The sequence below is a fragment of the Chlorocebus sabaeus genome, chromosome 26 (genome assembly GCF_047675955.1).
Source record: "Chlorocebus sabaeus isolate Y175 chromosome 26, mChlSab1.0.hap1, whole genome shotgun sequence".
In the NCBI taxonomy this organism is placed as follows: domain Eukaryota; kingdom Metazoa; phylum Chordata; class Mammalia; order Primates; family Cercopithecidae; genus Chlorocebus; species Chlorocebus sabaeus.
The window spans coordinates 23993642-24004585 of record NC_132929.1 but is presented as its reverse complement, the minus strand read 5'-3'; the positions used below and the strand labels follow the sequence as shown (position 1 = coordinate 24004585).

Sequence of the window (10944 nt, the reverse complement as noted above, 5' to 3'; positions counted from 1 at the left end):
TCCCCAGACTGGGCAAGACACCGCGCCCGATTTCCTTTCAGCACCGAGTGCCAGACGTTGTAGTGTTTATTCGACCGGAGGCAGGGAGGGCGGTAGTATTCTATCAGGTTTGGGATAACCCAACAGAAACGCAGCGGGAACGCCTTGGCTAGGAGTCGAACAAGGATCCCGGGCCGCAGTGGTATAGTTTACAGTGGGGGATAAAGCAGTCACTTTCTAGATAGTTGTTTTTCTTTTTCTGAGCTGCAAGTATATCGTTATTTCTCACACAAATCTGAGAGCTGAATTGAATGGTTTTGAATTTTCAAAGTTAAACTGTGGGACAGTTTTAGATAAATGACAAGTAGAAGTGTTATTAGAGTATTATTGGGGAAATTTTACATTCGTTGCTGTGCCTTTTCATACAGGCCCCACCTTTTCGGTCTCCTTAACTGGTTCCTCTTCGTTGTTGAAAGTCCTTTGCATGAGGCTATGGAATATACACTACCTTCTCTGGACGTTAAATATTACTACACCTTGAGGACTGCCAGATTTATGCCTATAGCAACACGATCCGAGCCCTGCAACTTTTCGACCTCATTTTGAGCCAACATTATTTTACTCCCTTATTTTGCTGGAGTAGTTTCTCCAGTTATTTACTTAAAGTGTTCACATGAGAGACATTTGCTCACAAATGACTGCCTCATTGGACTAAAGGCTCAAAGGGATCAGAATACTTAAGCCACAAACTCACAACTATAGTTCTGCCTAATACACTGAATACCCAATCTCTCAACAAACATAATCACCATGAAAAGCATACTGTGAATTATGCTAATGGCGTAGAAGCACCAGGAGACAAAAGTTCTGTAATTACAGTCCAGAGAAAGACTTGTTATTTCATTTTAAAGCATCATTGAGTTTTATGAAGTGAAGAAATAAAAACAGGCTGGACGTGGTGGCTCATGCCTGTAATCCCAGCATTTTGGGAGGCTGAGACTGGCAGATCACTTGAGGTTAGGAGTTTGAGACCAGCCTGGCCAACATGGTGAAACCCCGTCTCTACTAAAAATACAAAAATTACCCTGGTGTGGTGGTGCATGCCTGCAATCCCAGTTACTTGGGAGGCTGAGGCAGGAGAATCACTTGAATCAAGGAGGTGGAGGTTGCAGTGAGCCAGCCTGGATCACACAATTGCCCTGCAACCTGGGTGACAGAGCAAAACTTCCATCTCAGAAAAAAGAAAAAGAATTACCTTTTATAAGCAGATGTCTTAAGTGCCAGAGTACACAGGAGAATCATCACAAGAGCTAGGGTAAATGCACATGTCCAAGCCCCATCACCAACTGACTACGCAAAATCTCCAGGGTGATTCCGTTGCCCACCCCTGGTAAAAGACCGCTGCTCTAGGGGATTGATTTCTGGAGAATCTGCAGGGGTCAAGACATCCTGAAAAGAGTTATGTCACATTTAACCAATATTACCAGCTTTACCAAGTATACTATACTGTGGACTGTTTTAATAAAGGCTCCATTACCTTAAATATAGGAGCAGAGCCAGGGCCTTTGTTCTTGGCAATACATCTGTGGTACAATTGTATTAAGAGTAATTGCATGGCTGGCCCGAAGGTAGTGAGTTATCTCAACTGATTTTTCACAGTCAGGAGTTTGATCTGAAACTCCTTGTTCTACTTTCTCCCCTTCTCACTACTATGCTTGACTAGTCTTAAAGAAAAATAATTTTAAAAAGAGTAACTGCAGACCATGCAGCATTCAGAGTATTTGCTTATTTCTCAGTTATGCTGAGACTATTAAATAAACAAGTCCCTAAAGATGTCCCAATAGTTAAACAGGGCTGCAAGGCTGAAACACTGTAGAATGTAAAGTGAAATTTTAATATAAATTTTAATGTAAGAAATATATTTGCCGGTTTTAATTGTGCAAGATTAGCTAAGGGGAAAAGAATTAGGGGCAGGGGAATCATGGACTAAACTGGAAAGCTCTTCAAAAACTAAATCAGCTCTAAGTTCCCACTGTCTCTTCTGGCTTATATGATCTCTTCATATTGTGTCTCCTCTCTCATCTTTGTAGGGCATCCAATTGGACTGGAAAATTAACCATATAATACAGACCATCTTTATACCTGGTTCAGACGTTAATTGTTGGGCTCCATCTGGCTAGAGTAGCAGAACTGGTTTCACTCCACCACACAGACAATTTTCATAGTGGTGGTAAAGCAGTGTAACAGGCAAACATTGAGATTTGGTAGGCTGCCCAATGTATTTTGATTGTTAAATATGTTTGGTGATGAAAACCCTGGAAACTTCTATTGACCAATCAGTCTGCCCAAGGAATCTTTTCAGTTCATCTTCAGTAATATTCGTTACCTTTCAGCCTGATCTTTGGCTCATAAATTTCAAGGTATGGTGATGGAAGCTCAAGCAATGTTCCTGTGTGTAATTATATTAAACCAAACAAAGGTAAATATGGACTCAATGTCAGAAACAAGTAACGTCTGGAAATCTATATTATAACTAAGGGGCACTAAGTTGCAATTACTGCATCAGAGATTTGGGAACTAGGAACATTTTAACCCATTTTGTGAAAGCTCAAGAATCAAGATATTCTTCCTTTGAAATACTTACACATATCTTAGTTATGTCTTAGCTTGGGCTGCCATAACTAAATACCATAGACTGAGTTAAACAACAGAAATTAATTTTCACACAGTTCTGGAGGCTCCCAGCTCAGGGTGCCATCATCGTGGTGTTCTGCTAAGGGCTCTCTTATGGCTTGCAGAGGCCACCTTCTCCTGTGTCCTCATGTGGTCTTTCCTTGTATTAAGACCCCACCCTTATGACTTAATTTAAACTTGATTACCTCCCCAAGGCCCCATCTCAAATACCATCACACCAGGGGTTTGGACTTTAACATTAAATTTGGGAGGGTGGGGCGCATTCAGTCCATAACAGGAATCAAGACATTTTTCTTGTAAAATGCTGTTGCAAAATTAATGTGTATTCTTGATCACATGCCTTAATTATTTCTTAATGTAAGAAATAATTTTCATTATTTGCAATATTTTCATTTGCAATATTTTCATTTGGGAATACATTTCAGATCACTAAACATATTTCTGTATCATGGGGTTTCTTTAAAGGGCTTGAAAACTTTTCAGGAGAGCAACAAATACCCCACTCCCCCATATTTTTGACTCCGGAGAGGTGAGGAGGGTAGCAGGGGAAAGCTAAGATCCTTAGTCAGATTTCTCTGCCATATCCTTTCTTTCTGCTGTTTCCTGTCTTTTGTTGTTGGTTATAGACCTTCTCTTCTTTACAAACTTGTTTGATCTCACCCTCTCATATTCTGAGCAACAAAGGGTAAGTAAAGAAAAAACCCTGGATTACTAAGAAGGGCATTTCAAAAGTGTTATCCCGACTGCGTGTGATGGTTCATGCCTGTAATTCCAACATTTTGGGAGGCCAAGGCGAGAGAATTGCTTGAACTTGGGAGTTTGAGACCAGCAACACAGTGAGACCTTGTCTCCATAAAAAACAACAACAACAACAAAAACAAAAAACCTAACAAATTAGGTGGACGTTGTGGCACACGCTTGTAGTCTCAGCTATTTGGTAGGCTGAAGTGGACGGATTGCTTGAGCTTGGCAAGTCGAGACTGCAGTGAGCAGTGCTCGCACCACCTGCACTCCAGCCTGGGCCACAGAGTGAGACTCTGCCTCAAAAACAAAAGTATTATCCCTTTTACTTTTAATCAATATGTTAATGCAAATTATTCATAAAATGCTACATGAAATGTGGCCAAGACAGTCTGATGAATTGGCAAATTCTTTTGGAATAACGATGTGATTGCCTCCATGCATTTATTGTATTCACATATTCCTTGAAGTTAAATATAAGTTCTGTAGGATGGTAATGGAAGTTTCCCACTGACAAAAGTTTGGGACATACCCTTTGGTAATAATGGCTTAACTAGTTAAAGTGATTTCTGTATTGCAGGACTTCTCAGCGTCTTTAATGACCATTGTGAATTTCCAAGCTGGTGCTATGTGCTCTGGAAGCATTTTCCAAACATCTGGCCATAAAACCATTTTTTGTAAAGGATATATTAGTAGTCTTTTGCTGGTAAGTCATAGAAACTAACCTGAGCTAACTGTATCAACAAATAACATTTATTTGAAAGAACATTAGGTGTATCATTCAACCTGTTGAATTGAACTACCCCAGGAAGAACAGGCAGCTATTGGAAACTTTGCGATTAAATTTTTTAACATTTAACCTTGATCTTTGTTTGCAGTCAAATTTGACATCCAGTTTTACTTTTTCTTTCCATTTTTGTTTTTGATCTACATTGTGATCCTTTCAGTTATTACAAACCTTCATTAAAGCATGTTGCATACAAGGTTAGTGGCATTTTAGGCTAAGAAGGGATAAAGTGGAGAATGGGAGTATTCTCTCCAAAAATCACACTTCCTTTGATTTTAACCTGATGATGACAACATTATGCTAAAGGAAATCCTAGAATCCCCTCAGTAATCAACAGAAGTGATCAGAGGCCCCATCTGAGTGGGGGTTTGGAGACCTGGGGGGACTAAACGGGGATGGTTCTGAGAAGAAACTAGGCAACAATGTAGAATTAGACCTTAAAACAAATTGACTCTCAAATAAGCTGGAGGAAAGTGACTCATGAGATAGGAGAGGCATTCCCTTGGGATACACAGTGACTCCTTATAGCTCTGTGAGTTGAGCATCCCTAATCTGAAAATCCAAAATCCTCCAAAATCTTACAGTTTTTGAGCAGCAAATGACACCACAAGTGGAAAATTCCACACCTGACCTCATGTGACTGGTTGCAGTCAAGACTTAGACACAAAACACAGTGTTTATTCACCATTCCCAAGGGGTTACAGTGTACAAATAACTTTTCAATCAAAACACAGAATTGTAGGTGGAAACTGAGAGCCTGTCATTGTTTGTGGTTGCTGTTGTTTAATGGATGATACAGGTGTTCTGGTGCTGCTATTGTGCCACTTAGTTACCCTGAACACATTTTTTTCACCGTATTAGTGGCATGTCATATTTTTTACTAAGTACTTATATGTGAATAAATATAAGAAAATGATTGCTTATTGGTTGCCTATCAATTCAAAGTCAGGAATGATGGTGATGCCAAACAACAGGTGACTGTCCACATGGGTGGCTGAGATAGTGACACTTTTGCTTTCTGATGGTTCAATGTATATCAACTTCATATATGCACAAACCTTGCTTCATACACAAATTATTCAATATACTGTATAAAATTAACTTCAGGCTATGTGTATAATATGTATATGAAACATAGGTGAGTTTTACCTTCAGACATGAGTCTCATCCCCAACATAACTCATTATGTATATGCAAATATTCCAAAATCTGAAAAAATTCAAAATCTGAAACACTTTTGGTCTCAAGCATTTCAGTTAAGGGATGCTTAACCTGTAAATGCTCCCTGGAGTGGAAGAGGTAGACTTTACTTGGCAGGGAGGGAATAGGGAAGTTGGGTTGACTTCTGGGTGCAAAAAGGCCTGGAGGTGGCTGGGCACAGTAGCTCACGCCTGTAATCCCAGCACTTTGGGAGGCTGAGGCGGGCGGATCACGAGGTCAGGAGATCGAGACCATCCTGGCTAACATGGTGAAACCCCGTCTCTATTAAAAATACAAAAAATTAGCCAGGCGTGGCAGCGTGCGCCTGTAGTTCCAGCTGCTGGGGAGGCTGAGGCAGGAGAATGGCGTGAACCCAGGAGGCGGAGCTTGCAGTGAGTGAGCCGAGATCGCGCCACTACACTCAAGCCTGGGCGACAGAGGGGGACTCTGTCTCAAAAAAAAAAAAAAAAAAAAAAAAAAAAAAAAAAAAAAAAAAAAAAAAGGCCTGGAGGTGAATAGAAAGGCTTTCTCCGAGGTGAGAGAAACTGAATGGTTTTAAGCTTCAGTATTTGCACTCTTCAGGGTGTGGGTATCAATAGGAACATAACTATTTGTAGGTATTGTGAGTAAATTGTCCTGCTTGATGTGAAAGATTGCTTTTGGGGACTAAAGGAGTTCATAGATTAGAGGAATAGAATAGGGTGAGATTGTGCAGGCCTTAAAAATTGAGCCAAGAAGTTTATATTTAAGGTGAAATACTTGTAAAGCAATGGAACCCATTCTTTCAGTCTAATTTTATTCTGAAGTACACAGCGTAGAACAGAGCAGAGCTTTTGCTATTAAAATAGGTGCATGGTGAGCCTCCCATCTTCCCCTCTTGGCAGGCCCAAAGAGGACACCACAGTGGATCTTCTGATGTTCAGAGGTGCTTAGTTTGAAATATTGCCATTTGTAGGCTCTTGAACAGGGGAGTAGAATGAGTAGAGTAATATATGACAAGAGTTTAGTGGAATGATATTTTCCAAGATGACTTGGAGACTAAGAGGCTGGAGGCTGGGGAAACTGAAAATTTTCTATTGTGCTAATCCAAGCTTGAGGTGATGAAGACTACACAGTCCAAATTTTCTATTGCTGCTGTAACAAATTACCACAGCCTTGATGGCTTAAACAATACAAACTTCTTACCTTGTAGTTCTTTAGGTCAGAAGTCTGACATGGGTATCACTGGACTAAAATCAAGGTGTTGGCAAGGCCGCCGTCCCTTCTAGAGGCTCTGAGGGAGAATCCATTTTCTTGCCTTTCCCAGCTGCTGGGCTGCTTGCATTCCATGCTTTGTGACCTCCTTCTTCCATCTTCCTTGCCAACACAGCAGGTTGCATTCTTCTCATGCTGCCACTGCCACCTGTCTGGTTCTATGTCCACAGCTGAGAAAGTTTCTTCCCTTTAAGGACTCATGTGATTAGAGTGGGCCCACCCAGATTATCCAGGATAATCTCCCTATCTCAAGGTTGGTGACCTTAATCACATCTGCACAGTCACCTTTGCCATGTAAGGTAATAATATTCATAGTTCCGGGGATCTGGGTGTGGACATCCTTGAAGGCCATTTTTCTATCTACCACAAGACTTAAAACAGATATTTTAAGCAATCAATAGGACTTCCCTTTTAGCTGAATTGATGGCTCAGTAAGTCAATTTGATATGGAAATAGGGTAGAATAGGTGGAAGAAGATATTGAGATGAATTATTGGTGATTTGGGTAATTTTACCCCTTTTTAATCATTGTAAGACTTGTGAAGATCTCTGTATGCCTGCTTGCTGCCTTTAGAGAAACAGCCCTGTAGTCATGAAAGCAGTAATCTGAGTGTCTTGGGAGAGCTTTCAGATCTGGTATCAATAAGCCTTTCAAAAGCAGGCCTGATCTGTTTGAGTGTCCCCAGGGATGGACTTATTTTTCTACCTTCCCCAAGAACGCTAGTGCCTCTCTCGTTGACTCCCAGTTGCTAGGGTGGCAGAGAGGGCATTTTCCTCTCTCTTCTCTCCTTCCCCTTTACAAACGCCATCCCAATCAGTCTGATTTCCTGGATGGAGCAAATGGGGTCAGGGAACAAGATATGATGAATGATTGCTGAAGCGCCGTGGCAGATGGCTTTGGGATTGCACTGGAATTGGTAAGTGGAGATCCTGGTGTCCACTGGGTAGGTGATGTGGGTGGTCATGAAGGTTGTGGCAATCATTCTGAGCAGAATGTGCCTATGAGAGCCTTTCTCTACTATTGGGGGTAACTCCAGGAGAAGGATGCCTAGTTAAAACACTGCCTTACACAATTTTGATCTCTTTATTTCACGGTCTCATTGGTTGCACCTGATTTCCTCCATGACATTAAACAACTATTGTGTAATTTTTTTCTGCTGGTAACACATGATTTTTCCAGATTAAAAAAAAAATAAAAAGGTTATACTTTTCATCTATTCTGTGTAAACAAACCTAGTAATTACTATAACTCAAATTGCTGCTGAAATTCTCCATATTTTAATGTTGCACTTGCTACTAAACGTCTGCATATATACTGGGAAGCTAATCCTGAATTAGGAAACTGAAAAACTGATTAAAATAAAATTGGGCGAAGTCCATGATTTTTATATTCATAAGATTCAAATTTTCTGCGAGGAAATGTGCAATATGAATTGAATTATCTTCCAGAGTAATAACAACAACAACAAAAAGGAAACTTAAGCAATGGCAAAATATGGGTATCTATGCAGGGAGATGTATGAATTACGCTTGTGGTTTTGGGTGATTGTGATTCAGTATTCTGCCCTGGTGAAACAACCTTTACTTACTAGACCGCACAATTCTTTCTTTCTTTCCCGATTGCCTTTGGGACAAAAGAGCAGTTGTAAATGTTCAAAAAAAAAAAAAAAAAAAAATGTCAGGAAGGTCAGAGTTCATTGTTTTTGTGCCTATAGGTATAGGCTAGGTGAAACTGAGTATTAAGGAAATCATGTAGAAAATTCAAGTCTCTGCATTTTCTTTTAGTAAATTGTAATGATTGGACTATCCCTAACATACCTTTCTTTGTTTCCTCTGTGCCCACTCTCTGTCCCTTTACACCTTGTTCTGTGTCCAGGCGGCTGACCTATATGGGTGTCACCAACAAGCTCCTTTGTCTTCTGGCTTCCATTTGGGTTAGGACAATGGAGAGCCCCAGCAGGAGACCAGAGGGAGAAGGGAGGGTAAGGTCAGGTGGACGCTATACCTCTACTGAACACCACTGCTCTTGTCAAGTTGCCCTGTCTTCCAAGCTCTAGAAATGATGTTCTCTCCCTTTCTCTTCAGACCTGGCGGAGGGAAAAGCATTGCATTATTCCCAGCTTGTAGGTATTGGACTCTCCCTTGTGGTTTTGGGTTTTCATCTCACCCACATCTTTATAAATAGTCCCTTTAGTAAACCCTCCTCAAGTTATCCTAATTTAACTGTGTTCTCTGTTTCCTACTGTGACCCACACAAAGACAGAATGGTTCATCCAGACCTACTAATTCTGTATCTAAACAAATCTAAATTCTTTTTGCATTCTGAGGCCACCATCATCTCTTACCAGGACTGTGGGTTTTTTTTTTTTTTTTTTTTTTTTTGAGATGGAGGTCTCGTTCTGTCGCCAGGCTGGAGCACAGTGGTACAATCTTGGCTTACTGCAACCTCAGCCTCCCAGGTTCAAGTCATTCTCTTGCCTCAGCCTCCCGAGTAGCTTGGACTACAGGCACCCGCCACCACACTCGGCTAATTTTTGTATTTTTAGTAGAGATGGGGTTTCACCATGTTGTCCAGAATGGTCTCGATCTCCTGTCCTCGTGTCTTCGTGATCCGCCTGCCTCGGCCTCCCAAAGTGCTGGGATTACAGGTGTGAGCCGCCGCGCCTGGCTATCGGGACTGTTAACCTCCCTGCTTTCACCCTTTATGGCTTAAAATCTTCTAAAGGTTTCCCGTCATACATATAATAAATCCCCAATTCCCTGTCATGGTCCAAGGCCCTGCATGATCAGACTGTTAGTGTTCAACTTTCTTTTGAGTCACACTCATCTCCTAGGTTCCAGAACATCTCAAGTCCTCTCTTGCCTGGGGGCTTTTGCCCATAGTGTTCATTCTGCCTGGCCTGTTCTACTCTCTGTTCTTCATATGGGTATCACCATCAAAGATAAAAACTGAACAAGTAAGGAAATTGATTTTATTTTGGCTATCGCAATAGGGAAAGCACCCCAGATTTGAAGATTAGAGTATGTATTTATTTTCTATTACTGCTATAAAAATGATCACAAAATTAGTGACTTAAAACAATAGAAATTGATTCTCATACAGTTCTGGAAGCTAGAATTCCAAAATGAGTCTTCCGTGCCTAAAATCAAGGTGTCTCTGGTGCCATATTGCTTCTGGAGAGATGCAGATTCTCTAGGAGAGAATCTGTTTTCTTGCTTTTTCCCATGTCTAGAGCTGTATTCCTTGGCTCATGGCCCCTTTATCTTCAGAACCGGCAGTGTAGCATCTTCTGTCTGACCCTGCTTCTCTCTGCTTCCATCACATGATTTTCTGCTTATAGTCAAATGTCCCTCAGCTTCCCCCTTACAAAGATACTTGTGCTTATGCATATGGTGCTTAATACCTAGATGACGGGTTGATAGGTGCAGCAAACCACCATGGCACATGTTTACCTATGTAACAAACCTGCATATCCTGCACATGTATCCCAGAATTTAAAATAAAATATAATTAAATTAAAATTTAAAAATATACTTGTGCTTATATGTAGGACCTAGCCAGATAATCCAGGATGATTGCCTCATCTCAAGATCCTTAATCACATTTGCAAAAACCCTTTTTCCATGTAAGGTAAAATTCACAGATTTCAGGGATTAGGACCTGGATGTCTTTAGGGGCCATTATTCAGCCTACTACAGTGTATCTAGCAGGATAGTTTTGTTTTAGACTTTTTTTGTCTGTTTGTTTGCTCTGTTGCCCAGGCTGGAGTGCAGTGGAGTGATCTCAGCTCACTGTAACCTCCTCCTCCTGGGTTCAAACAATTCTCCTGCCTCAGCCTCCTGAGTAGCTAGGATTATAGACACCAGCCACCATACCCTGCTAATTTTTTTGTATTTTTAGTAGAGGCTGGGTTTCACCATGTTGGCCAGGATAGTCTCAAACTCCTGACCTCAAGTGATCTGCCCACCTTGGCCTCCCAAAGTGCTGGGATTATAGGTGTGAGGCCCCACGCCTGGCCTTGTCTTAGATTTTTATAGGGAAGAGTAGATAAGTCATAGGGAGTAAATTTGAAGTTGGGATTGTTTATTTCTGTGTCTAGTTAGTTTCATGAGGACAAATCTAATCTCAGCTAATCATCCATGAGACAAAGAATAAAGTTAGAAGGTGTCTGTCTGACCTTATCTGCAGGTTCAGTTTAAAGGGGAAAAGTCTGGGGTGACCTTGTTACAGGTAAACAAAGGAATCATCTACAGTCTTATAGGAATCATGAGAAAGAGTTGGCGGTGTCT

The 10944-nt window shown here is 41.0% G+C and overlaps 1 long non-coding RNA gene across 3 annotated transcripts in view; it reads left to right on the top strand.

Moving 5' to 3' along the window:
• The window catches only part of LOC103245672 (uncharacterized), a 117879-nt gene that overhangs the window by 56721 nt on the left and 50214 nt on the right, over positions 1-10944 (top strand). For 2 of the 3 annotated variants that reach the window (XR_005244316.2, XR_012091486.1), the window contains exon 1: positions 42-4120. The exons of the other annotated variant lie outside the window; for it this stretch is intronic. This is a non-coding gene — a long non-coding RNA (uncharacterized lncRNA). Of the gene's footprint in view, positions 1-41; positions 4121-10944 lie in introns of those variants that run through there. 3 annotated transcript variants of the gene reach the window in all.